This window comes from Dermacentor variabilis, chromosome 7 (assembly GCF_050947875.1).
Source record: "Dermacentor variabilis isolate Ectoservices chromosome 7, ASM5094787v1, whole genome shotgun sequence".
NCBI classification, from domain to species: Eukaryota; Metazoa; Arthropoda; class Arachnida; order Ixodida; family Ixodidae; genus Dermacentor; species Dermacentor variabilis.
In genome coordinates, this window is record NC_134574.1 from 104,157,985 (window position 1) to 104,185,055 (window position 27,071).

Consider the following 27,071-nt stretch of genomic DNA (forward strand, 5'->3'; position numbering starts at 1 on the left):
TATGTTACATGATATTTTTTTTCACTACCGGAGTGCTTCTTGGTATACACGGTTGAGGATACCGTGATGCTCCGCACGATTTTGCACGGTATTTTTGTTATTAGCGTAATGTTAAGAATAGAGTTCACATTTGGTATAACTGACTCACAGTAGTCTATTTAGGAGAAGAAAACCTGAATGCAATTAAAGAAGAACAAGTGCCACCCAAGGAGGCACATATCCAACGATTGCTATGCGCTACCTGCCCGCGAGAAACATTTGAGATGGAAAGGAATCGCCATTGTCTAACTGACTGTATTTGTTTGCTTCGGTACATCGGAGGGCTGCAGTCGGACTTTATTGAAGTCGCTGTCCGTGTGTCTATATAGCATAGATTCTTAAGATTTCCTCGAGGCATGATGAAGCGGCAGTTTACGAGCGTAAAAAGTGATCGCCTGCGCGATGAAAACAAATCAAAACGCCAATATGAAGCTCGAAAGTGTTCTTACAATAACAACCGTTAAGGTTCGAACGAAAGCACTTCAAAATAATAAAAAAAATGCAGAGTCATTCCAGTCTGTGAAGGTGGATGAGCAGCGACGCTGCATATATGGTGATAAATATGTTGATAATGAATATGTTGATTGAAAATAAGATATACACACCACAATGAATGTCATTTTTTCTCGACTTTTCGTTGTTTTATTCAATTACATACCCAATGCTTGTTTAATTTTTACCCATCTTTTGTTTCCCATCTTTATTCCTTATTTGGTCCCCCCGTTGGCTATCGATTTATGGTCGCTGTGACATACGGCCATTATCTCTGTGGCGACATTGGAAAAGTTCTTGGCCAACGCGAGGTCTATACACGACCGATGACGCGTCCTGGGCACACTGATGTTTGTCTAACATTGAATGCAAAAGCTTTCCAAGAGAGAGAGAGAGAGAGAACAACTTTAGTAAATATGCCTGCAGAGTCGGTTAGGCTCCCTCCACGCAGGGAGGACAAGCTTTTACCGCGACGCGGCCACTACGTCAGTCTCGTGCATTGTGCTCCTCGAGGTCTTGGTTCCTCGCTACTTCCGCGGATCCGAGAGGGCCGCCACCCCTTTCCTGGGGGTGCTGCTCCCCTTCTCATCGGTTTCGCGAGGTCGCTGCCTCTCTAGAGCTGCCGAGACCTGCTGGACGGCCTTTAGTTGTGTATCTTGGTCATAGGTCCTCGTTGCAGACACGTCACGAACAACTTTCCATTTGGCCGGGACACGTCTATGTTGACATCATCTACAATTACGACGGGAGTGGAGTCGGTCGGGGTGATCGAACCAAAGGTGCATGCGCTAGGCTTTTGCCGCACGATATTCGTCCATATTACGTGCCGCCCCGCCGTCGCCGCGCACATTCCTGTTACTCTTCACGACGGTGTTATTCGTAGGCGCGCTGTTCTTCCGCAGAACTCGCCGCTCGCGGCCTACCCATTGCACGTGTGGAAGTGAACTGAGATAAGGTTACCTGGTTTGACTATAGAGCCCGCGACGTCAAACCGCAATCCACACTAAGCAGCGTCTATTGCGGTTTTGCATTCTTTCATTGGGATATTTTCTTTAACCACAATAGGCGTTGACACTTCTCGCGATTAAGCGCAGCTGGGGCATAGCCGGCGACACGCTTTTACTGTACGCTTTAGCCCCTTTATGTCTAGGGTGATCGCCATCTGTCTTGCCTACGCACACAAACCGCCAGAACCTAGCGTATAACAAATGCGCTGTTAGAAAAAAACATAAAAGAAAAAGAGTCAGTGCTCTTCCACTCTGTGAAGAAGGATGAGCAGCGAAGCTGCGTATGTTGCTGCTGCTCCCTAATGACGTAGCTGCTCCCTAATGACGTAGCTGACGTAGCTGCTCCCTAATCGTAGCTGCTCCCTAATGAAGAACTGCCCCTCCGCCGTGGGTCGGCCTGGGATTTCTGTGTCGTCGAGATTTTTTTTTCTACACGCGGGTACAACTCAGCCCAGTTCGCAACTGAAAGTAGCCCGTCCAAAGAAAAATCTCAGTCTTCCAAACAGCCTTGCCCTGTATCATAGGGGCGAAAGCATTGCGCTGCTGAGCTCAAGGACATCTGTTCGATTCTGGCCACAGCGACAGTGTGTAGACAGAGGGAAAATGCGAAAATGCTCGTGTGCTTCAAGTACGGGTTAAGAAACCCCAGATGGCCGAAAATAATGCGCACTCCCACGCTACGGCATGCCTCGCAATCAGATCGCGATTTGACGCATAAAGCCCCAAAATTGATTAAAATAATCGTTCACGAAATTTACAGTCTGCGGGCAGTATCCCGGAAAACACGGTACTTTGAAAAAAAAAAAGAAAGGCAAGCGCAACAACTTCTGGGCGTGGCGGCGGTGGCGACGCTGAGCTTCGTCACAGCGCGTGTAGATAATTCTGGATGCGCCATTGTCGAGATCCCGCTGAGCTTCGTCACAGCGCGTGTAGATAATTCTGGATGCGCCATTGTCGAGACCCCGCTCGAGACAATATGCAGCCTTTCTTAGCACGCGCCATAGTGTTGCGAAATAACCGGCCCGGTAAAAGATAGCCTGTCAGGTGCGGCCTTGGGGTGGGGCGCGTTCACTCCTGTCTTCGCTCAAGCGTGGGCGCAGACTTCCTGGCAAGGTCATTCGTCGAAGCCACGCTTGCGGCGAGGCAAAAATTACTCGGGCCATTAGAATAATGTGGAGACATGACGGGGCCAGGATACGTTAAGCGACCACCCGCCTTTCGCCAAGAGCAAATATGACCGAGTGAATGGGAACCGTGGTTTCGTTAAAATATGCGCCAAACATATATATATATATATATATATATATATATATATATATATATATATATATATATATATATATATATATATATATATATATATATATATATATATATATATATATCACCTTCCAACGCACAGTCTTTGCGAAAAGTATCTGGACTTTGAGCGTGACGGGACCTTGTCGCAAGGGTGAATGCAAGGCCTAGCAAAAATTACACATGATCTTGAATTGCCTCTTAACAAAAAAAGAAAAGAAAACTATTCGAGAGAACAGAGACTCTGTGGAAGCACAACATGATCTACTAATTTATTTTCGTTTAATGAGCGTTTAGTGAGCGCAAAGTGAGTGCAGACATTGTCGCTCACTTTGTTTAGAACGAATTTTATAATGCGGCGACCCTTGCATAAATATCGTTGATTCAATGTCGAACGCGCGTTCGCTATGGGAGCGCATTGGAAGTTTTCTTACAGCGAAAGTGCTGTCCTAGATTGAACGTTAACTTGCGAGCGAGCACGTGTGTAATGTACATGGTGTTTAGTAGTCGTGAAGACGCGGGAAGGCGGTTTGTTTGAGTATCCAGTATTATCGTGAACATGGGAGCGCGAAGTCGTCACCGAGAAAACTGCGCGCACAGGGTGGTCTATACTGTTACAACGAACCCACGAGAGAGCGATGTCATAGCAGGGTCTAGTAAACACACAAAGTCACGCGGGAATCGTTAGCACGCGTGAGCATGTGGTCTGGGCGAAGAGTACGTGGAGGGTGTGGTCTATATACCGTTACCGCGCAAACGCGAGAGCACGTCTTTTTTTTTTTTTTTTGAGAGACTGGCGAGAGCAATATGAAAGGAAACGACGACCTTTTCTTTTTTTTAATAGACAACTCTTACTTCTGGTGAATGAATCCGAAGCTCACAACTCATAACCACGAAACACGCAGCTTTTGCCCGTTGAACACCTGGTGTCGTTGCACACTTTTACGCGGCCCACGAGTGTCCAGCAACGGCGGCTTCTGGAAAGCAACCTGGGCGTTTGACTTCTTATTGCTCGAGGGGGTACGTGCAGGACTGTTGCTCGCCTTAAGTGCGGACAAGCGAGCGAGCGGTACCTGGAACTCGTAACGCGAGGCGCATACCGGCGGGAGCATGACGCACCGCGTATAGGCGGGGTTGGGCACCGAAACCGAAAGCACCTTCGGCGCGTCACCCACTACGAAGCCGGAAAGTTTCCACTCCCCGCCGGAAGAGTGACGGTGCCTGGATCCGCCGGAGGTGGCGCGGCTGGTGGGGCGCTGATCGCTTGCCGCGCGAACTTGGTTGTCTTCGCTGAAACTATACGCGTGGGCCGTTCAGAAACACGCATAACTGAGAGGAAAGCGTCAGTATTTCTGCAGCACAAAGGACAAAGGCTAAAGGGGGCACTGAAAAGCCAGGATCGCTCGCCGACAAGCAACTGACGTCTTCTCGATCGGAGCAAAGATATGTCTTTAAAAGACTGAAGGATATCCCCTTGCGCATGCTCAATAGTGTGACGCATGACCGCAGCCTAATCTGACAATAGTAATCCGCCAACAAAGTAACATGAAACCGATTAACTAAGCAGCCAATCGTCCATTAGAGCGACCGTCACTGTCCAGGAGCTCGTCGGGTAACTTGGTACGTGGTTCTGTTCAGTGGGATGCCAGTGAACGTGACAAGGAGACCAGAATATCCGAAAAGACGACGCAAACTTGAAGTTAGGGCGCTACAGTATACCTACAGGCCGTCAGGAACGTTTTTGTTTTGTTTTTAGGACGCGCGAGTCGCATGACATGTACGAATTTCTGCTACGCCAAAGGATGGCTCTTCTAACTCAATAGACGAATGCGCATGCGTCGCGAAGCCTACTACACACTGCAACTTGAAATGCGAGGCTATTTGTCAAGGCGTCGCTGGTAATGCGTTTTTTTTCTCTCTCTCTCAAATATCGTGTCACGTCAGCTTTTGCGGCGGACTGCAGGTAAAGCGTTGTATGTTACGTGCACACCACCGGCAGCGAGCGGCAGGTCGGACGTGAGCGGGCATACCGCAGTCGTGCCCGATTGCCTCGCGCTAACCGTATGCAGGACCTCGTAGGAGACCGCCCCATGTGACAGCCACATGCTTGACCCGCAGCAGGATGATGCCAGAACGTATGCAGCACAGGGCGATATCGTTTAATTTACGCTAGCTTGCAGCTCGTTTCGCTGGCCCGTCCCGCGTCTACGGTGAGACAAAAGAAGTTCGACCACGCAAAGAAAAAACAAAAGAGAATCGAGCGTATACTCACACTGCGACTCGCGATGACACCGAAGAGAACAGCAGAACAAGCCGGTCAGGTGGGAACAGGTGCTGATACGAAACACACACACACGCACACAGAAACACTCGCACGCGCGGGAGGGTGAACGAGAAGACTTACTGGTGCGGACCGAGCAAAAACACAAGGCGCAGTCAGCACGAACGAGAAGAGAACGAAACAAACGAAAAGAATAAGAAACGCACGGCAATCTTGCGTCCTCTCAAGACGCTGTCGACGGCTGAACGCGGTCCGGCTTGCAACGTTGCGAGTACAGACGAACAGCTACAAACATGACCCACAAAACGTGAAGAGAGCGGCGGTGCGGTGCGCGCGTACCAAGAGCGCTGGCGGCTAACTCGCGCTGGTCGGGCCGGCGTCGGAGCGAGCGGAAAAAAAAAAGGAAGGAAGCTGAGAGGAGGAAGAAGAAAGGAAGGAAAGGGGCAGAGAGAGAGAGTGGAATAACGGGACGGAAGACAAAAGGACAAAAGCCAGAGAGAGAGAGAGAGAGAGCGGGCAACCGGCCACGGGTGAAGGAAACCACTTTCACCGCGGGGCCATTTTGCGTGCAGGAGATTCGCAGTAATGCGAAAGTCGCCGGCCTTACGTCACTTTTTCAATCGGCGGAAGTTGAAAAGGCTTGGCCCAAGTCTCGGTAGGGCGAAACCCCCCCCACCCCCGACTGTCTTCTTCCTCATTCTCATCCGGTTGCCCTTACACACGCGCCCCTTTCTCAGTGGGGGGTAGGGGGGGGGGGCTCACCTGCCACACGGGCGAGCAGCGCTCCTCTCCGAGCTGGCCCGTGCCGTCACGATGTCCGTGGTAGGGAAACGTCGAGATGATTGGTCTTGCACGTCTTGTAGCGAAGCGCCAGCTGCTGTAAGTGAGCCGGTTTGCGCTGCGCAGGAGAACCACTGAAAGTGTTGAGTCCGGAGGTTTGAATACGAGACGACGCATTGCCGCAATTCCACCACTGACGCAGTCGGCTCCCTCCCGCGTTGAAATGAATGCTAGAGCGAAACAAGAATAACAAGCCGAACTAAGAGGTCACTCTTCCAAAACCCGTGTGTGTGTGTGTGTGTGTTTCTTTTTTCTGGCACTAGTAGATTTACTCCGTAGCAATTGAAAGTAAAGGCACTTTGTACCTTTTGAATTTGGCCCTCAAGTGGCTGCTGTGACATCATTACTGTAACGTCATCGCGTAATAATTTGATGTTGCTTGTTTAGGTCGTTTTTTGTAATAGGAAAGTGAACAAAAGTTGCCACGGAGGGTTATTTTTCTTTCTCGGATAAACTGCAGCCATAATTTTCGTCAGTCTTAGCCCTTTAGTAACAGCGAACAGGCCCTGCCAGATTTTGTCACGTGACGAGGAGAGGCGGCGAAAATTTTGAGGCGACGTCGCCATCAATTTGTCGCTTTCGTCACTCTTTCTTTTGCACGCCAAACTTTTGCCGACGGTGAACATGAACTATTAACTTAAACAACTTAAGCTTTGAACTTTGCTGTCATTTTCAAAGGTTGCTTAGGCTCCGACCTTCAGCACGTTCGCTGCCACCTGGCAAAGACAATGGGCAACGGCGGAATGCAGAATGACGATGGTGAACGCGTAGAGCATCTCATTTCAATGGAGATTAAGACAAACAGTATGCTGGTTCGTATGACCTATACTTGCGTGTTACCGTATCGTAATACAGCTATCTGCATCTCTTTGCTTTATCTCCCAAAGAGACTTATGCCCGTGACGATTCTGTCTCCATTAGTTCTCTGCGTTCTTTTCCGCCAGCACTCCAATCATCTCTTGCTAACATCCAACTCTTAACCAGTTAACGCGGCCACCACCCTTAAACCTCAGTGCTCATGGAAGTTGGACCTTCGTTAGCTACACACGACCACGCGCACGCTGTTAATCTCGTTCCACACAGACTTAACCGCTAAGTGGAACATCTTAGCAATGATGTTCCACGCACCCAATGGAACGAATGGGGAACAAATGCATTGGATTGCCTCCTGTTCCTTGGCTCGAGCTTCTCGCCAGTGATACAGTACAACACTCTCGGTATCTATCGTGACACCCATGTTTCGCTAACCGGAACATCATGGACGCGTTCCACATAGGTTCAGCCAACTAGCTGGAAGCTTAATTCGAAAGTTGTTGCACTTTCTCAAGAGAACTTGTTGTGGCAGTAGATTTAAGAATGAGTTCGCCGGCATCTGACGGTGAGGTACGTTGGAGTCGGCACTGGATTGTGTCACGTGCGGAAGCCCCCCGCCCCCTTTCCTCTACGTGTTGCCGGCGCCGAGATAGTCGTATCAGCGCGTCGGGACCCGGCAAGCGCGTCGGATGCGTTTGCCACGCGTGAGCGCGCTGAGTGCATAGTGTGTGCGCCACGCCGTGGGCCGATGACACAGATGCCTAATGATTGCTGTAACACACGCGGCTCCGGCCTCCGCCGACCCCGGCAAGCCGAGTGCGAGCGCGATCTGACGGTCGTCAGCGAAACGCGGTTTGCTCTCTCCGCATTTACACGATGCGCGCGGGAAGCTATTATACGGCGGGAGGGGTGCCAGGTGGTGGGTTCCGCGTGGCATTTTATGCGCGGGGTTTTACGTTTGAGCACGGCGAGATGGCGTCCTCGAGTGAGAGCAAGTTGCGGCAAGCGAGTTGTCGAGCGACGAACGTGAAAAGCGTCGCGCATTTGTCGCGCGCCTCTCGCGCGCGGCGCGCTCAATGTGGAAATCAACGGCAATCGTAAAAAGGAATCGTTCAGACTTGACGATGAGGCCCGGTCGGCTGTACCATAAACGTTGCCGAGGCAAGCAGCTGTTGTCCTGACGAAGCCAAACCCGAGTGAAAGAAATGACACAGAAGTAGACGATACCTAACTAAACTTTGGAGGTGCGAGGGCTTAGCCCCTCCCAGGTCGCTCCTGCCAGCTCCCTCAGAACAGACGTGGGAGGAGCTCCTCAGAACGCCGGATGAAAAACTGCAAAAAGCCTTCGTTGCCTGGGCCGAAAGGGTCCCTCCTCGTGAGGGGCCATCCTCGGACTCGGGCCTGCCACTGAGCAGAATCGCAATAAAGTTGTTACCACCACCACCAAACGGCAGGTCCGGTGCCTCCGGTCAGTTAGTTTTTCGTTTAGTCTACTTGTATGCAAGTTTTTCCAAGATGAACTGGTACGAACAAGCAAAACAACAAGCCTGGCTGCAGGAAGTCGCGATGTCTAAACGTTGGCGTTTGTCTATACCCATTGTCTAAGGTCTAATCTCTGTTGATTTTAAGTCTCCTTACTGGGAACGTCTCTCTAGTTTGGATTTCTACCCTATGGTAAGCTTTCTAAACTAGTTCCTTCAGATTCCTCTCCAGTGTTTATCTTTCTTTTGAAAACGGTTATTGGCAGTGAGTGTGCGAACTTGTGCGTTTTTCATTTGCTATCCTTCTTTCTTATTTTGGTTTCCTTTTGTTTCATTTTCATGTGCCAGCATATTAATGATCTGGCATGTGTGTAGGCTAATGCATCCCGCTAATTGTTAAGGTTTCTCTCTCTCGTTCTTGACCTTCGGTGGATATAGCCAGCAGTAGCTTGCTTAGCACAGATAGCCTCACGTTGTTTATGATTTTACGATTTTGTTCTATGTAATTTTCGTTCCTTGTCAGCGGTTTCACTGAAGATATCACTGGGATAGGCCACTTTGTTGTGGTGGATGGTAAAGATGTCATGACATAAGAATCGATCGGTGAAAGCAGTGCAAGCTGGGGCGAGTTGGTATGTGGTCGCACTGAGCAAGGGCCGAAATACCTTTCTCCAGATTTCGCCTAACTATAAAGCCCCTGACAGGTGACAACGTTGCTGACATTCATCGAAGACATCGTGTTTGGTACTTTGGCACGAATGCTCTCGCCCGCATACAAGTCGACACCCCCAGGGGGCGCTGGATTAGACATACCCAAATTTCTCCTTGTTTTGTGAAATGGCGCAGTGGCGGCGTTTCGGGCCAATCGGAGAGGTCGAAGAAGCCCCCTGAGCCAATCAGAGCTGACAAGATGGCGAATTTGATAACGCGGCATAATTTGACAATTTTGGAATAGAAGCTAGTGCACATGTCACGCTATAACTCACGAGAGTGATTGTATAACAGAAAGTGATCGACAGAGAGTACCGACCCGGTTTGGCTTAGCAAAATTGAATTTCCGTATTTCAAATATTAGTTCTGTTTCGTTTTAATCACTGCTTTTCCCGGCTTCCTCACTCGCTGCGCTTTCACTGACAATTCTAGATTTCTTTTATTGTGTGCAAGAAATCAAAATTGGTGAATGAATGAGCAGCTCGATCGGGACGTTCATTGCCGATGATACTAAAGTGACTTGGCAGCCACTGGAAAATATTTCATGTCCCGTCTCGGTCAGGTGTTGTATGACCTCTGTGATTGCGAATACCAACTGATCATGTCGACAGCGCCGTAACGCTGACAGGGAACACTGCTGTGCCGACTTCGAGCAGCAGAAGATCGACCATCTGTATGTTGGTTCTTCATAAATAAAGTCTAGTGCGATTGGAAGCGCTGTGACTTTTGCTGCCGTCGACGTCGTGAAGCGATACCTTTTAAACTTGATAGTGATGGCTTTTGCTAGCATGACGACAGCTGCGGTAGAGCTGTTCGGAAGGACGCAGCCGTTGGTGTATATGTGAGTGTAATTCCATTACTTCGCACATATTAGGAGTAAGTTAAGCTTTTTAAGAGCCGGCGATGACATATCTGTTCTTTTTCCGGACGCCAGGTATTGCTAGGTTGATCTTTGGCTGAATGAGACACCAAGAAGGAGTCGACGGTCTCGCAGCAAGTGTGAAGCAAGATGCTATATCCTCACGGCGCGCGGGTACCGTTCTGCAGAACCAGGCACGTGGTCTCGCCGCAGGTAAAGAGGCTAGATGATGCAAAGGAGTGCGAGAAAGGTACCTTACGTATACTTTGATGCTTAAACTGTAATGGGGGTCTTGATGAAGTGGTTCCTGGAGTTGCAACAGTTGCCGCCGTTATCACAGTTTGAGGAAGGCCTAGACAAATCGAATCTCGAGCGCCTGGGCCTGAGAACTTTTTATAGTACGTAAGAATGTTTTACTTGCGTTAGTCAATGCTGGCAAGCTGTACTGCAAGAATCCGAGGAAAAGTACCCTATATAGTTGCATCATAGCGCTTGTGTATATTCCCCAGGTCTTTCCGGCGAAGAACTTCAGAAGGTGACAGATGCCTGTCAACCGCGTTTTCGTGTGCAACACATGGGCGCTCCGGAAGATGTCTCAGTCAATTGTGACTGCCAAAAATTTGCATAACCGTACAGATGATAACATCTGCCCATTGATTAATGCACTGTAGTTTGTCATGGGCGTACGCGTAAAATGCCACAAGTGCACATTTATTCGCGACCAAATCTCCAGGCCTTGATTGAGTACGTAGTAGAGTACGTAGTGTACGATTGAGTACTTTGTTCTTTTTTTTAGCCTCCCGCGCACTTGTAAGCATGCCACTCCGGACGCCCAAAGCCATATGCCGTCTGTGCGTAGATCGATAATTTAATTGTGCGTGGAAGGTGATCAAGGAGACCGATAAGCGTGAGAATAAACAACGCCGGGCTCAGTACGACCCCCTTGGGAGGGCGCCACAGTTGGTGCAATGTAAAGAAGTGCGCCCGTCCTCGGTGCTCACGAAGAAATATCCCAAGAAAAAAAATCCCGCCAAATATTCTCCTACCACCGGCATGGCGCGCGCATTAGCGCGCTCCGGCACGCGTAATTGGCGTGGTTGCTCAATAGAACAACGTGAGAGCATGCGGCTACGCATGCCGTTCATCGTGGACCGAGTCTCTCGGGCGCGCGAATTGTTTCAGCGCGAACAACGAGAATCGGTTGCATCACCAAACGGCCCTGGAAGGCGCCGCACCGCCCTAAACGCCGGCGCCGTCCACGAGGCTATTGTACCTCGCGCTTTCGGGTTCGGTACGCACGAAGCGAAACATTAGAGGTATGCAATAAAAGTTTCAAGAGCGAACTCTGACGCGTTGAGCATGACGGCTCGGCCAGCGTGGGACTTTTGATGGGTATGGCACATGGATTTTCCTAAGCTTCGTGCCCGTGGCTGGAAACGGCTTTGCAATCGACTTCGTCAATATAATAATTTTTTTTTCGCGAAATTATTGAGTTATAAATGCAGCGATTCGAAATTATCATGCGCGCGATCCGTGGCAGCCATGATGGCTTAGTGGCTATAACGTCGCGCTGCTCTACCGCGAGGTCGTAGGTTCGGTTGCCGGCCACGGCGGCCCCATTTCGTGAAGGGTGAAATTCAAAAGCCCTCGCGTACTTAGGGCTTGGGCGCAGGTCGAAAAAAACCCCCAAAGTGGTCAAAATTACTCTGGATTCTCCTCACTACGGCGTGCCTCGTAATCAAACCGCAGTTTCGGCACTTAAGTCCCAGAATATTTTTTTCCAGAGCCTTATATTACCTTGCTATGAAAAAAAAAACATGATTGTTTGGTAATTTAGAGTAATCAGGCTTAATAAATGAAGCCATGGTGCCAACACCCTCAAAGCCCTCCGACATCCTCAACAGGTAATGTTATGCAGAGGCTTACTGTCTGTGCCCTCCCCCTTACCCTGCCCCCCCCCCCCCAAAAAAAAAGAAATAAAAAAACATGAGTGCTCGGACATTTAGAGAAGATAGATCGTAACAAATAACGCCGCAGGAACGATCGAAGGCAGAGGTTCGAATATTAGAAGAGTGCATCTACTCTCTATTATTGCCTAATGGTAACGGAACGATCCTAGCGCCAGAGTATACCCCCCAATATGGTAATTTCGCTGATTATGCCTAGCCCACGTTCCGTGCGCGCCGACTGTTCAAGCATTAAAAGAAAACGAGCACGATTACATCACACCGGCCCCGCGCAAGCGTCGCGCCACCTTAAGACTGGCGACAAGGAGGCAGAAGTCCTCGCGTTTTCGTGTTCGGCATGCAAACGAAGGTCGAGCAATGACGCTCGAAAGGGAAGAGCCACGGCAGCGGCGGGAAAGCACAGAAGCGCCAACGCCCGCTGGGCGAGGCGACCCAGATGCAGTTGCCGTGTCGCTAAGCCGCTTCGCGCGGCGAAAGATACACCGCGGCGCTCCCTTCGTAACTTCCTACGATGTCGTGTGGGTGTGAAGAGCCCGGCTCTACGTGGTCGATTACGCGGGGCCGCCACGGTTGGTCGCTTTCGCGTGTTCCGGAGCGATCTCAAATCCCGCTCCACGTCCGGCTGCATCGAAATGGCCAGTTCTTAATGGATATAGCTTGGAGATTTAGCGATTATGCCGAGAAAAGCAGTACTTGACGGGTGAATTACTCTTTCAAAGCCTCTCCCATTCGCTGGATGGAAAGATAATTATATTTAAGAGCGAGAAAGAGGCTGTATACTCTTCTCCCTGTTCTTTAATTTGTTTTTCTTCATTCTTTTATTCTTTGCATAGAGTAGACGAGGGCAGGCAAAAGAACAGCCCCAAATTGTACTGAAAGACCTCAAGCACCCTGGACTATATAGTCTTGACAACGAAATGGGGATAGATCACATCCTGCTGCAACCGTTTTAATCGTAGATATACAGCGTTGCAATGTCACGTGCCAGCATCGGAAGTACCATTATAATTCAGCTATCAAGCAATGTGTCATGTGAGGCGATCAATGAAATCAGTAACGAGTCTCCCAGCGCACGGCGCTGAAACTATATATAAACTCGATTCAAGTTACGACGAGAACTAGAGAAAATATTTGGCGCTGAACTCTGTAGGGGTACGTGAATGTGACGTCACGAAAGTATAAATATTTTATCGCATATGTTACGTTCTGACCTACACACAAAAAAAAAGAAAAGAAAGAAAATAAATGTTTTAAAATCTTCCTATGCTGGGTATTTTGTGTCATTATACAGTGCAAGAAAATCTGTCTGGCGATAAACGTGTATACATGGTGCCCAGCAGATGGTCTCAAAATTTGCAGCGTCAGGCAAGTGCGCAACTTCTTAAACCGAAGTTGTTTCTTGCGAAACGTTCTAAGCTTTGCTGACCAGGACTGCCTGCGGCTGCCGTCGCGTTGTATAGCTCACGCACAGGAAAGCACACGTGACAAGTCTACTTCCCTGTAAGGCCCCAGTATCGCCCATAATGATAAGCTGAGAACCGGCTCTGTTGTCTGCGGAGTTAAGCAACGATACAACTGACAACACCTAACTATCCTCTCTGGAACAAGTACACGCCTCCGTGTGCACAATTCCTTCATTAAAACGTAACTTTCTGGGAAATCCGTCTGGAAGGTTGGAGCGTCTGCCCTGCGGGTATCTTGCCGAGTAACGCGGCCTGATCTGGGGGACAGTGTAGTTTGCAGCATCCTTGGTCACGTGGGTGTGGCGTTGCGGGAGACTTCCGCCTCTTGCCGCCTTGCCAGGCAGGCACGTGTTCGCTGTGCTGCTAAACGCGGTGCATAACAGCAATAGATACATGAGCACTACGAAGCCAGACGATGCTAAACTTCTGCCATGGGAAGATGAGCGCGAACAGTTTATTTCCTTTACCTAAGTGTGCAATAACATTGTACGCGTCATGCGCCCCCGGCTGAGCATTTACGTGGAAACGTTTCTTGAAAGCTCCGCTTAACGTTGGTTTCCAACCAGCGCGTTGCATCTTCCATAATTTCATTAATAAATCTCAACTTCATGTTTTTAATTACTATCTACTAACGCCCCGAAACGAACTCGACATCTATTAGGAACTCTGCATGCGGAGGCCATCGGAATGATTCAGGGCAGACAGGGTTCTTCTAGCGCGCACCCTAGGTAGACATAAATTAAGATTTACTTTCTTCGTACTGCTTTTTTTTTCTCTTTTTGCATTTCGGCTGAACATAAATGCAGCCGGCATGAACGGGAGTCAAACCTTTCAACTCGTGCTCTGCGCCAAAATTCCATGGCCACTCGGCTACCACAGCAGATCCGCGTAATCGAAATGCATTGATCTGGGGGCCATTCTCTTGATCGATCACTGTTTTAAAACAACGCACATTTTGACGACCAAAGACATTCTCTGCCTGCCGCTTTTTGAGTGTACGACAGACCACTCCCGCAACTAAATGTATTGGAAGCCTGTAGGCTATGTTGTGTACAATGCGATTTCTTTCATTTTGCATTCTTCATTTTTTTTTATTGTCCGTCGGGCTGAGAGGCCGATCCTTGCCGAAACAGTGCCGCGATCGGCGTCCTACTTAGTGATAAAGGGCAAAGATAATAATAATAAAAAACGGAAAAGTATTGTTAAGAAATATGGTCGATGGCGTCGGGTATCAGTTTCTCCTCTGATAGCCATGCCAGTGCGCTTCTGTGGCTGTTTAGGAAGACTTGAGCGCGCGGCCAACTTTGAGTGGGCAGTAAGCACCGCGGATAGTTTGCGCGCAATTCTGACCCTACACTGCCTAACTTCTCTCTGTCTCCTTTTCACCCCCTTTTCATCCTAGCTCCCCCTCTCCTTGCTCAGAACATGCTAGCAAAGGAAAGGCTAGAAATGTTGTCATGTCATTGCAATGAAGTGACAAAAAAAGGAGAGCGTCCCACCACATAACACTAAATGTCAAAGTCATCAAAATGCTACCGTTTGTTAAAAAACTCTGTTGCACAAATACCAGTATATCCGAGCGATGAATGAGGCCATTCACCTCCAAAAAAAAAAAAAAAACCGGACTAAGCTTTCCTGTTATCGCTTCTCTTCGAATATAGAAATAGGACCAGGGGGAGAGCAGTTTATTTACTCATAGACAAGGGCCCACTTGAGGTGTCAAGACGATCACGAAATTTACTCTGACGTAGGCCGAATTGTGGGGAGTCGATTAGCTTGTTTTCTACAGAGCTGAATATGGAAACAGGCCGTCTTCATACCGGGTAAATTGTTATAGGTGCTTAGCTTGTTCTATTGGGAGCAGTACGGTGCGCGATCTTACAACGTCGAAGTGACGTTGTAAAACGAAATAATTTTATAGGTCCCAAGCGCTTTTTTACAAATGCCCATGGTGGCATGTCACTTCCAGTAGGGAATGAGTGGCTTAGTTAACAAGCAGTATTGTGCGACGCGACAGCGAGGCCTCGTTCAGACAAAAGTATTTTTGTGCAAAACAGTATATAATGGTACGTGGTTCTAAGCAAAACAAAAGAAAGAAAATGCAGCCGGCCTTTCTTGAAAGTCGTAAGGTCTCCTAAACGCTGACAGTGCATTCGATAACAATCAACCGGGGGGCACGTGCCATTTAGCAGCAGTTTTGCTGCTTCCCACGCTACCCAGGTTAGAGACCTACGCATCGGTTTCGCAAAACCGCCGTCTTTACCCGAAGGCTGTGGCTAAATATATGCTGCCTGCATCGTCTGAAATGCTCGAGGAGTGAGACAGATCCGGCTGTAGCTTTTTTTTTCTTTTGTAAGTGCGCGAGACGTTCCTGGTTAATTCAAGGCGCGACCTTGACGTCAGCAAAAAAAAAAAAAAAAAAAGAAAAGAAAGAAAGCCCCACGTTGCATGTTTTCCCTGAAATGCACCAGAGCCATGAGACGGGAACAACGACGTATGTATACACACCCCCTTTCGCGTTCGAAAAAAAAAAAAAACATATCCGCCGCAAGCATCCGGCAGTCTGTTACTTTATTTCACTTTTGTCGCATGCAGTACGAGCGTTCGGATATTATTTACCTCGAGATGATGGGGTTGTACGTGTGCATTTTATTTGAGTTAGCTCTGGGCTGATAATTGAAGCGACCGTGTCACTCGAGCGGGTTATCATCCGTTATACCGTACTCAAGTTGACATGGTTTTCTTTTTTTGATACCGTGATAACACGTGGATAAGGCGGTATCTTCGAATGGCCGATTCGGAACACTCTGCCCGCACTAAACAATCGCGTAAGGCTGCATTGATGGTGTGTTCCGAGGTGAAGCCTGCTGCAAAGGATGATAATCAGCCGCTTTTAATTTAAACCTGAGCCAGGTACTGCTGGTAGTAGCGCGTTTAGTAAAGCGAGCTAGGACAAAACTTCAAACAAACGTTCGCATCTTTTAGACACTGGTTATTTATTATGAAGGCTTAACAATTTCGTCCGCGTTAGTGCCTTAATAAAGCTTATAGTGACTATCTCTTCTTTTAGCCTTGTAGCGCAGCTCAGAAAGAGCAAAAAAGAAAGGAGGTAGGGGTAGCGCTCAGTAAGGGGGCAGCGCTCACTATGTTTTCCGTTCCCTTTCATTGCTCCTACCTCTTTCCTTTTTTGCTCTTTCTGAGCTGCGCTACAAGCCTAAAAAAAGTCATGACATACCAACTCGCCCAAACTGCCCCCTCATACGACCGTTAAAGCACTACTGGATCCCTCTCGAGCAGCCTTTCAATGATGCCATGAAACTGAATACCCATAGCCTCAGAGATGTGCTTATTTTGAACAGTCGTTGAACAATATGCGGTGAAGGTCACCGGCGACCCCGCATTGACACGTTGGTTGCCTACGAACTATTTGGCTCAGCCCTACAGTTGCATTCGGCCAAAACTATTACGCAAGTTGCGAATGTGCTGTGGTGAATCGAGATTAAAAGCACGCATGGCGAGTACGCACGGTGTCACGCCTAACATTAGACAAAATGCTTAAAGAAAAACAAAAGACTGGTACAGTATATGTTCGTGAGACCTAGAAACTGGTCATCAGTTCTCTTCCTTCACATGGATAATTGCTGTCTACTGCTTACTTGCGCAATGAAAACGACATAATTTCATGTTCTAGGACGAAATAACAGCTTTCTCATAGGAAGACAAACCTTACAACAATATATAAAAATTGTTAATTTTTTTCTGATTACCTAGGTAATATCAGTGCAGAAAAAGTACTCTGGTTTAAGAAAATGTACAAAAATGGTGACCGTATGACGAAGAATCGTATATATTACCAGTTTTTATCGTATATATTACCAGACTAACATTGGATGGCATAACCCGAGTAGTGAACTTGGTGCTTACTTGTAACATCGGCTCTATGTACTGATATAACCGGAAGTAAATACCAAAAATTCCCACACGCTGTACACCTACCTCACCAGTAACGGGACTAGACTTGAATTTGTTGCGCCATCATTCCCCAACTGTTCACGATAAATGTTTCATGATGTTTAGCCTTACGCGAGTCCAATACAACGGAGTTCAATTCATCTTCTGTGCTGGGTTTGCTCCAGTGGATTCGGCTCGTCATGACGCAGCAGGTAGGGTGATGGGAGACTGTTATACAGTTCATGCTCATTGCCATCTATTGTTGTGTTCATATATGACAGAGGCTTCGTATAATAGCAAGTACTACTGCAGGCTAAAAGAAAAATGTGATAAAATTTGGCAGTGCTAGGAAGCCGTTTAAGAGGCACCTATCCAGGACTGAGCCAGCTGTTGCCGTGCCACCCGCCCATTCGTGAAAATGGAAATAGAAAGCCCGCATTGATTTCAAGTGAGTGTAGTGCTGAAGCACATATAATACACGCAATCGAGTTCAATGCGACTAATGGTACAGCTAGTTGGTGTACATCAACACTTCTGATTGAAATAAACACATCTACAGTATTCGTCACTAACAAACGACTTCGTTATCTGCCCCCCTCCCCACTCCTCACTCCCCCCACTATTTTTCACGACGGTATTCTTGGTGTACTATATGCAGACGCCGCGGCACCTATGTGACTATAGCGGTCTACGGCCAAAGCAGGAGGTCGCGGGTTGGATACCCGGTCACGGCAGGCGCCTTTCGATGGGGGCGAAATGGAGCGAATTCTCGTGTACTTAGATTTAAGTGCATCCTAAACAGACCCAGCTAGCTCAAATTAACTCCCCCACTATATATATATATACGGCCTCTCTCATAGTACTAGTGTTGCTTCGAGTCGTTAAAATCAATCAATCAATCAATCAATCAATCAATCCTAACTGATATCTAAGGGTGTTTCGTTTCTATAGGTTGATTCATTCGCAACGCCGTTTGCGTCTCAGAATCTTGCTCCAAAGCCCGTTCTGTTTACATGGATGCAGTGCCTAGGCTACTGCGTGTTGAACAAAGCCAAGGAATGTTGGTTAGGATTTTTTCATTGTTATTCAACTGTAAGATCTTTCATTCTTTAGATATGTTGTAGGGATCATTGGGGCACAAGTCACAAATCTCTTCTTTCGCATGGGATTTTTCACCGTGAGTCGGACGCCTTCGCTAGTACCATGCCAAGCATCGAGATTGACAGAAATTTTCTCCTATACGAACAATTCTAGCGTAAGAAGTGTCTGTGAATGCGGGCCTTAATGCCAGTTATTGAAGGTCATTCTTTCCCAGGAATTGCTCGTTAGTGCCGAACTTTGCGGCTGACTTTCGCATGGCACTCTCACAACAATCATTGGTTCTGTGCTTTGCCGTAGACATTACGAGGACACGCTCTCAAGCAATCGTTTCTTCCTGTACATGAACATTTGCTTCCTGCCTTCGTCTGGCCCCAGACGACGCAGCTCGGCGTCAGAACCGCCATCTGTGCTACCGACGCCGTCCTCCACTTCGAAAACAAGCGTCTGTCAACAGAGTCTTTCTCGCCTACGCCTGGCATTTCCCTCGCTGGCATAACGAGACGACATGAACAGGGCGCGCATCGCGTCGCCTTATGGTAAATGATTCCTCGTGAACGCCATTACGGCCACGCAATTCACCCTCGCAAACACCGTGCTAGGGAACGTCTGCTCCATGGCCACGGTCGCTCTGCCCTTGAAGACGAGACACAACGCGGAAGGAATGCATGTAGAGGACAGGCACGGTGCGTCGTTGCTATTTGCTTGGCTGTTATGCGCTGGTTTTTATACGCTTATAGCCTGCTATTCTCTTGTTGCAGCAAGTGCGCCACCGCCCTGTACTGTCAGGATGTGTGGCGTCGCTGCGGAGTCTGCACATCCCACACGTGAGACTGCGCCGTCGTCTGCTCGTCCTTCGGTCGTACGCCGAACGCTGTTTACATCAGCCGGGTCGATATTCGAGACGGTGCGAGCATAAAGAACCGAAAGCACGTTGTCCGGGCGATGCGTTGGGCTTCACAAACTCGCCTTGCAAGGTGCATTGCGTAACGTCGAAGAAGCGGCACCATGAGGCACAGAAAAAGAAAACTGAAGAAGAAAGCAGCACCACGAGGCACAGAAATAAAGCAGAAAGAAAAGAAAAGCGGAAGAAAACACAACGGTGCCAGCTCCACCTCCCGAGAGATGGTTTCGTAGAACATATTACTAGAGAGAGCTCTGACGCTGGTGTACACGGGAAATGCAAGTACGGTATAGTTCAGCCAGCGCGGGAACTTTCATGTCGCATATTCAAGTGGTGCCTCGAGAGCGCTGTGGCCATTCTACGAACATGGCGAAAACGAGAGTTAAAGCTTCATTCCCAGAAAAACCGCTTATGGAAGTGACGATCTTGCTTCGTTATCATCAGGTGGAGTCCGCTTATGTGCTAGCCTTGACGCATAGCTGCTCTAACGCGTGTCCTTGGTAGAGCTACCAGAGTGCTCTGAAACTACAGCCCGAATGTGCCGCTAGCTTACTCGTCTTTTCTCGCTTTCCTCAGCGCACGGTATGTATACTGACGATGACTCAGTACATAAAAGGTTCTGGTGCCGAACTCGAGGTCGGGGATTTTGTTCACAGCCACCGTGGTGTCATTTTTTTATGGAGGATACATGCCAGAGCTCTTACGTAGTTAAATTCGGTTCCGTGCTAAAGAACACCAGGTGTGGTCGACATTAATCCGGATCTTTCCACTGTGGCGTCACTGTTAACCCAATTGTGACTGTGAGTCATTAAAGGGCCAAAAAAAAAAAACAGAGAAACAAAATTAGTCGAACTGTTGCGGTGAATTAGCCCTTCTGCTATACTAAAGAAACCGCTCTTACAGTGAGAAACACCTTGGCAAGCCAGACAAGGCGCAAAATCTAAAGGCTATTGGCGGCGATGCCATTTGGAAGTTTCGGCACCAGCTCATCGTGAAGTGATGGAATTGTGACGCGTCTGCTATAGGGGCTAGGAAAATCTCTCTCTCTCTCTCTCTCTCTCTAAGGGAAAGGGAAACATTGGACTACACTGCAGTATGAAAGCACCAATGCCCGAACTTAAAGCAAGTGTCGCGAACATTTCGTGAGTTACAACGGTTGAAATACGAATAAAAGACTGAAACCTGTGGACGTTACACTGACGGACGGGAGATAGGAGTTTCTCCGCGAACGTTAAAACATGAAACATTGACCATTTTCTCTAATTATCGCGTGATTGCTGCTAAATTAATGTACATGATGTTTTGAAAAAAAAATGAGTATTTTATCGGTTTAAGTGATTTAGTATTTATGATCAGTGTCCCTTTAAAGCACGTGAATAAATTTATGAATCAGTGAATAAAGGAATAAGTGAATGAACGAATGAATGAATGAATGAATTAATGAATGAACTAATATTCTCGGCAAAGCGTAAAGCCTACATTCTCGATATTCCAAACATGCAGCTGATCAATCCGCATTGCGTTATCATTGATCTCTAGCGTTTCCTTCATAGTCTGCACTGCAATATATCGGAACAAGAATGCGAGCAAGGTTTACAACGACCTAATTGGGTCTGACGGCCGCCGGCTGGAGATGAGAAAGGGTGCGGTAAATTTCCAGCGAAGCGAATTCGCCGCCTCCCAAGCAAACGGATAAGGCGATACCGAAGCGAGCGAATTTGCGCGTGGCCTACAGCTATCGAAGGCGACTAGCTGTTGACATGAGTCATCGCGCGTCCCCGTCCTGCGGTGGGGGATTTTTCCGCCGGTGCGAAGTGGTCGTGTCGCGGAAATTTCTCAAAGCACCTGCAACTGAGCACCGGAAGGTGGAAAAACGCACACTTCGTACGTCATCACTCGTGCTACGTGCGTTGTGGTGGAGCCCCTCTCGCCCTCTTCGACGAGCGTGGAACTGTGTGCTCGTCGCCGCCGCCACGACACCGCTGCCTCGTACGAGATTCAAATGATAAAAAACTGGCACTGATGCTGTTTGTTAGGCATGCCACGCTCTGCAGTGGAGGGCGTTCAATTGCGCCTGGAAGTGACCAAACACGCAGATGTCTCATAACGTTTGGGAAAACGATGCGTTTGCAGCCCCTGCAATGGAAGTCTAAATACGGAGGTAGGACGAAGGAAATATCGCATGGTTCACTTCGATTTCTTTAATGTTCCTCCGATATATATGCGTCATCTGCGAAGCTCGCACAATATGTGACAATATGTCGCATTATTTCCTACTGAAATGATCAAAATCAGCGATTCACTTATTGTCTGCAACAAAATTTTCAGCAAACATTGCACAACGTAGCCCGGCAACATAGCCGCAACAAATATTTTACTTTTTAAGTGTTGGTCAGAATGGATGGCTGCCCATCCACATTAAACCAGCAGTGCAAATAATTGGCTCAGTTACGCACTTGTAATGCGGCATTCAGCAAACGCGAGAGCGAAGGTAATAGTAACAGCGAAGTGCTATCAGGATAAATTGCAACGCGAGCAGGAACAACGAAAAGCTGATGAAAACATCTGTTACAATCAACAACATTGGAATGCGACGTTCGTGTTGTTTTAGAGCGTATAGTACTCCGTTTCAGACATCAGATGCAACGCTGTGGAAGCTACGCAAGAAGTCCTGTGACGGAAATGTATCACTCCGCGCGTTGCGTGCATGCAGCGCTGCGTGCCAAAGGCGTATGCTCGCGCGAGCGTACACGCGATGCTGCCGCGACCGGCTGCCAACAACAACAAACAAACAAGAAAGACCAAAAGGAAACGCACTGAAAAACAAATTGATCTAAAACAATGCCTTAAATAACCATATACCACAGTTTGTTTCGAAGGATTAAAACGTTTTCCATTTAATATTGAGCCTATATAAAGAACAGTTTCGTACAGTTACGATCGAGAACGTCAAACTATTTCCAAGTGCGGGCGTGGCCACTGCAAGAAGTATCTGTGGCTTCCAAAGCGTTGCACTTGATGTCTGAAACGGAGTGTAGCTGCAACGCTCATGCCGCTGCTCGCGCTTTCCTCGTCGTCTTCTTCCACAGCTGGCTCCGATGCCGCTCATCATGCCAGCGTTCCCATACTGCCTTTTACTGCCTTTTCCTCTGCGAAGGTACTGATGGCACTCGACCACTGCAAGTCGGTGCGGCGATTTCCATCTGAAATTCTTTGCCTAAATATATCGCGAAATGAAAACACATATGCAGCTGCACTAAAATTTCGCATTAGCGAGTATCGTAATCGGCGGACACATTTTTCTGCAACCTGTTTCTAACCGTGATGTTTCTCACGAATCTACGATTTAAGCTTAAGATTCGGTCATGGCTAAAAACGCAGCAAGATTCGAAAATCGAGGGCGTCTTGCAGTAGGTTGTGACTTGCTTGGGATTGAATTTGTGCCGATCCTGCAGTGATTCATTATTACTAGTTTTTTCGCATTAGTTACTGTGGCCGGCAAAGAAGATAACGTTATTTCACGGCATGAGCAGATATTTCGTCTCCCTCCCCCAATCCTTGAATTCTTTCACATCTTTCGAATTCCTGAAAAGAAGCATTATATGCGCCTCTTTTCACAATGTTCCCACACCAGAAAATATAAATCATTGTTCTCCATTCTACAGTGGACATCTTTGTTATGGGTTAGGACACCAATACTGCCGAGGCGATAACAACGTGGGACACTATTTGAAATGTTCAGTAATATATTTATTTTGACATATTTCAGCGTGACAAGTAGCACAAAAAATTTGCAAAGAATAAAGTAATGAAACCCTTTTCCTAATACTAAAACCATTCTGCTGCTACAAATACACCCTAACCTGGACACGCAAACACTCATTATCCTTGTCTTCGACCTGTTTCTCTTAGACTTTGAGCTTATAGTACGTCGAATATTTTAGTACGTCGCATATTTTTATTACTGGAAGTACACAAGAAAGATCGACAGAAGGCATATCGTATACGTCCGTGCAGTGTTGCTATTACTCCGCACTGCACGCAGAGAAAAGGAGAGCTGCTTTTAAGGTACCTTCGCCTCCAAAACAAGCTCGCACCTGCCATTGTTGAAGTACAGCGGCAGGGACTACCGCGATATGGTGATTAACCTGCCAGAATGCAAGCTTGTCCCTCTGTCGTGGCGCAGAATGCAATGTCGACATAGCTGACCCAGCACTCGAAGTGCACCTTCAGCGGAAGATGTCGCGAGAAGTAACCTTCCACGACCGCGCGTCTCTCGCAGTGACCCCGATGACCTCGCATCAAGGGCGCACGACCGTCATCACAATTCGCTGTTCCCTTACTTCCGGGTGTCTTGTTTTTCCTGAATTCCATGTTACAGGAGATGGAGACAAGTGTTTGGTTGAATCGGATTCTAGCGTTTTACGTGCCAAAAGCACGATCTCATTTTGAGGCACGCCTTAGTGGGGGTCTGCGCGTTAGTTTTAATCACCCGGGGTTCTTTAGCGTGCATCCAACGCAGGGTACACTGGCGCTTATGCATGTCGCCTCCTTCTAAATGGGGCCGCCACGGCCGCGATTTGATCCCGCGTACTCGTCCTTAGCACCGTTGCGCCACAGTCACTAAGCAACCACGGTGGGTGAAGGGCAGATACGCAGGCGAAGATATGAATAAAGATGTCTGTACGACCACTATTGGAAGGTTCAAATTGTGCAACAAGGAAGCAAGCAAGTGTACAAGTGCGCAAGGAAAAGCAAACACAGCCTACCTTATTCGATTTCTTCCTTATAATCTTAACTGTAATATCTACCTCCGTTATGCTATCTAAGCCGTACACTGGATTCTTGAGTATCGTTGTTACGCCTTCTATTTTTCGTTGCATCGCTCGCTGCACATTTCTTCGAGCGCTCTAACGTTCATTTATCATCGTAATGTTAGTTACATATGTTAATATTGATGGAACGCATTATTTACTTTTCTTTTCAGGATGTCGGTAAGTTGCCGTTAGTAATTTGAAACTTCAAGCCATATACGCACTACAATCCTTGCCTGGCTTGGTCTCCCACGTTTTATAGTCAAGAAGTCACACCCCGAATCTCACGACCGGCGTCCGCATGATCCCTTTTTGTATCTAAAATGGTGTTGTGGACCATGCATCATAAGAGATAGAAACTTTCTCTTTTTTTGTTCTTTTTTTGTTCCCTCCAATGTTGCATAATCAGTGTGTACGCTTCATATCAGATGGCTACGGTTCTCGTGACGTCGCATGACAGACGGGTGAAGGGGGGGGGGGTGGTTCAAAAAGTTTTTGACCAATCGCGGAAGGCTGATTGCAGAATTGGAATAGAAAAGTTTGGAATAGCTTTACGTTATAGCGCCCCAGTATAAAGTTTTCCCGACCTCTCATCTCACTACCCTTTTTGACTTTTTCTCACTACAACATAGGCCATGGAGAGATCTCATCGAGACGAACTAATGAGAAAAAAATAGGAGTCATGCATTCGCCTTGACTTTTTGTTTATCAGTGGCTGTGCATAGGTCGGCAAAGGCACTGATGAGTGGACTCACTTCGAGTGAAACCGATCCTTGAGTCTCGGTCCAAGTGAGCCTGGCTTAGTAGAATTCTAACGAGTCTGTTTCTCACTGAAACCCGCTGAGTACAATTTTGGTAAGTTGACTTCTAGTTAGCCCTAAGAAAGAATATATTTTGTAAGTTAATCTCTGAGCGCGTTCCGCTTATATTGCCGACTTGGCAAGAAACATTGAGACTGTAGTAGTATTGAAAGTTGGGTGAGGGGGCCTTCACGTCGACTCTCGAGCTATTCCGAAAATAAACAGTGCAAAGCGCACTGCGCTGATTCTTGTTTCCGAACTTAAACTCAACCCCATGCCCTCCTTCAAGCCTCATATCCTTATCTTACTCAAGCTTAATGAATCGAGCGTACCCCACTCGTCAGTACAAAGATTTAGATTAATCTGGCATCACGCAGGTTACGCTTCGAACTAACTGTCACGAACTCGAAAAAATAAGGAATGACATATGTGATACAGAGCACGAACCCCAGAGTCCCCGACCAGGAAAAGCTACAATTCACATGGTCTCACTAAGCTGGGCTGGTGTGACACGCTAAAGCACTATGCTCGCTATGCATTCTGGGACACCTGTCTGCGTACGAGTATGTCATTAAAGCGGTCTTTCGTCTAATTTTACGCCAGTAGTAAGACATAGATCCGCCCTGTCGGGCCTTCGGCAACCACAAGAATGCCTCACGAGTTTGGGGATTGCGAAGGCTGATTATTCATGGGTGGACCTACAAGTGATGCCGCTTTTGTTATTGAACGAATTATATGTGAAGAGGATGTTAAATCTACACCGATGAATCAGTCTCCCCCCACTTAGCCTCCTCCAATCAATCTCCTTCCAGGTTCCTGCCGTAGTCATACCACCCAAACTTGTCAGAATCAAATCAAGTTATCATGTGTCACGCCTTCTACAGTACCAACACTTGGCGCTTACTTGCTGCTGTCAATTACATCCTGCAAGCTCAGTCTACATTCTGGGTTGTCATTCGGGATTGGAAGGCGCCCCTTTAGAGTTTACAATAAGCCCTACCACGCAGGACGCGTGGGTAGATAACAGAGATTAGGGAAATTCTTCATGAAGCTTCGTTTAAAGGATGCGCCATATTTCAATGGCTGCCTGATGACTGTGGCATCATAGGTAACGACCTTGCTGATGATGCTACCCGATTTGCGCAAACCTACTTATCCATGATTGAAATGGCATGGCACACACCCATATCCGACTCATGCAGCTGTGAAAATGCAGTAGAACGCACATTGTTTTTGTGCACGTTATACCACCAAGCGCAATATTTTTTTGTACTCTGTTGAGCGAGCTGGACTGTGGGAAACTTATAGAGGGAAATATTTCTTTAGAAAAAGGCCTCATCTGTCCCATGCTGACAAAGTAACGTGGTCATCGCTACAATTTCTGAAATAGACTGGCTTCCCTGAGTGATCGTAGGTGAGTTGGGTAGCCTCACGCGTGCGCAGTGCTGTTGATTCCATTCCTTACCGCCTCCCTCAATGAATTTTTTTCTCTCTTTGAAGTCTGTAGGGTAGCAAACTGGACGCATGCGTGGTTGATCTCTCTGCCTTTCGATCTTTCCTTCCTCCTTCCCCTCCTCTGCCTGCTCCATAGGCCTTCTAATTTCCACACATCTAGACGTCGTCAAAGCGACGTGGCCCTACGCTGACATGCGAGGTGAATTTCCCATTTTTCTATAAAGCCTACGTATCCATGATAATTTTCTGCATAGTTGACTCATCTTGTTTCTGCTTACTTTTTTTTTGCATGTGAAGTTCACTGTTTTAAGTATAGCCTGCGTTCCAATGGCACAGAAGAACACAGATGTGTCTTTACGCATTTGCTTTTAGCCCCAGTTTCTCGACAAAAACCGCTAAAGCCTAATATCCTTCAGCTCAGGAGGAGACATGATTGTTTTTTGTATTGTTGCAAGTGTTTAAGTGCCAAGCATTTTGTACTGCTGCGAAGGGCGCCATGTGAGTGTTTTTGTTTATGAACTCTACGTAGTGAACAAAAAGGGTAAGTTGTTTTTCATTTTTGGTCTTACAAAGCAGTAGAACCCTAATATAAGTAAACAAATTAGAAGGTGAATACAGAAGTGTGTTTTCATGAGAGACGTGGATATTTTAACGAATAAAAAGTTGCCCTGTTTCTCAATAGCTTTTTTTTGAGAAAGAAAAACATACGTGCCTATTAGTACTTGACACATGTTAGTGACTAAGCCCTGATCACAAAGGGAATAAACGTAGGACAAAACAGAACTCCCCCCCCCCCC

At 47.5% G+C, this 27,071-nt stretch overlaps 1 protein-coding gene and 1 long non-coding RNA gene across 4 annotated transcripts in view; one reads left to right on the forward strand and one right to left on the reverse strand.

Moving 5' to 3' along the window:
- LOC142587732 (protein Skeletor, isoforms B/C-like) overlaps nucleotides 1–5,899 on the reverse strand; it is a 38,330-nt gene extending 32,431 nt beyond the window's left edge. The window contains exon 1 of one of the 3 annotated variants that reach the window (XM_075698937.1): nucleotides 5,881–5,899. The gene's annotated coding sequence lies outside the window, so the exon portion shown is untranslated. Of the gene's footprint in view, nucleotides 1–5,109; nucleotides 5,622–5,880 lie in introns of those variants that run through there. The other 2 variants (XM_075698936.1, XM_075698935.1) reach the window with 2 other exon arrangements.
- A 3,780-nt stretch (nucleotides 5,900–9,679) lies between these two features.
- On the forward strand, nucleotides 9,680–26,473 carry LOC142587734 (uncharacterized). The gene is made up of 3 exons (XR_012829615.1): nucleotides 9,680–9,804; nucleotides 9,898–10,035; nucleotides 26,411–26,473. It is a non-coding gene; the product is annotated as an uncharacterized LOC142587734 (long non-coding RNA).
- The last annotated feature ends 598 nt before the right edge of the window (nucleotides 26,474–27,071 follow it).